Raw genomic sequence first — 378 nt, forward strand, 5'->3', positions numbered from 1 at the left:
ATCATAAAGAAATGCATAACTTAAAAGTGAAACATTAGTAAAACTTAAGAATCAAAAAAGCATCAGCCCCATTTATTTTTATATTCATATTCAATGCAACTGAACAAGTTTGTCTTTTGTGTCAAGAGGAACAAAAGATGTCAGGTTTGTTGAAAGAAAGCCATAGGAGGTGTGTCTTGGGAAATACCATATGCAATAAAGAGAGGTCACTGCAAACACGTGTTAGAAGTTGCTCTGGTCACATGAAATTAAGATGAAAGCTTCTGGGTTTGATACCAAAACACCATGTATGCATGTATGGGAAAAGCACCACAGTACAACCATGGTGGTGGCAGCATCATGCTGTGGAGAAAGCCATCTTCAACAAGGACAGAGTAG

The sequence above is a fragment of the Cyprinodon variegatus genome, unplaced genomic scaffold (assembly GCF_000732505.1).
Source record: "Cyprinodon variegatus isolate N-32 unplaced genomic scaffold, C_variegatus-1.0 Scaffold16, whole genome shotgun sequence".
NCBI classification, from domain to species: domain Eukaryota; kingdom Metazoa; phylum Chordata; class Actinopteri; order Cyprinodontiformes; family Cyprinodontidae; genus Cyprinodon; species Cyprinodon variegatus.